Consider the following 1166-nt stretch of genomic DNA (forward strand, 5'->3'; position numbering starts at 1 on the left):
ACGGCAGAAATTAAAAATCTCTTTTGGTAGCTTTCCTAAAAACACAAAATTGTACTATGCTTTATCGAGATACAAAGCTTCCCTGCATGTACATATATATAGTTGCAGTGATAAAGAAAGTATCAAAAAGATTGTGGTGAAACTGCGTCACTGTTCTCTCTGTCTGACGGACGCCTCTTGGGTCGCCGGAGGGGCAAGACAGTGCCGCACTCCTTTCGTCCCTTTCTTCATTTTAATTTCCAAGATCGAAATCATCCTTCACTTCGACTTTTCCATTTCTTTCTTTGTGTGTGTAGATGTTATTCCGTCGTTCTCTTACGGAACACGACGGAATTGGCGAATTTTGACACTTTTGTCTTTCTAACCTTTTTAAACTGTCTCTGTGTCTGGCGTGTTGACAGTGTGAGTGCGTGACTACGATATCTGTTATCAGGCGTTGGCAGGTTGTCAGCTATATCTAAACAATCAAAATCCACAATGCACAGCGTAATCATTAGTATAAAAAGCACTGTAATAACACTTGTTTTTCTTCTAACATCACCAGTTTACAGACAATGATCTACTGGGTTTGTTATCGGCGTCGAACTGGCGGAGAAACTTTCCTTGTGGAGATCTCGCGGCCTGTGAATGTGTAAGACCTGGAGCTCAGTTTGCGACGGGGAAAGAGGATGAATTAGGACCTAGTCTGTTACAGTGGGCGTTTAAACTCTACTATTCGGGTGGGAAAGAATCACGACTTCCTCCATCCTTCCGAAAGCGACTAATTCCTCCTTCGAGGCGCGAAGGAGAACAAGATCGCCCTGAAGGAGAGGAGATTTTCATCCAAGGATCTCCAGGATGGACAGCTCGCACCCCGGCTACAGGAGACCGCGCCCTCCCTCGGACACGGGACACATACTGCCCTGCGTGTGACCATCTCGCCTTTGGATACGCAGTCGACGTGTCTCGCAAAGAGCACGTGTCTGCAGCGAGAGGCGAGGGACGGGGACGAACGGGTCACGTGACTCCGGGCTCCGCGAGGCCGTCCGCGAAGGGAAATCCCCGAAGACAGACGAAACCTGCCTCAACAGAAAACGGAAGACTCGAGTTCTATTAAAGTGCTAAGAGGGAGACGCGACGCCAGGGGCATTTCTCTGAGAGATGCCAAGTTGGTCGAGCGATTCTTG

The sequence above is a fragment of the Penaeus monodon genome, chromosome 19, assembly GCF_015228065.2.
Source record: "Penaeus monodon isolate SGIC_2016 chromosome 19, NSTDA_Pmon_1, whole genome shotgun sequence".
Lineage (NCBI taxonomy): Eukaryota > Metazoa > Arthropoda > Malacostraca > Decapoda > Penaeidae > Penaeus > Penaeus monodon.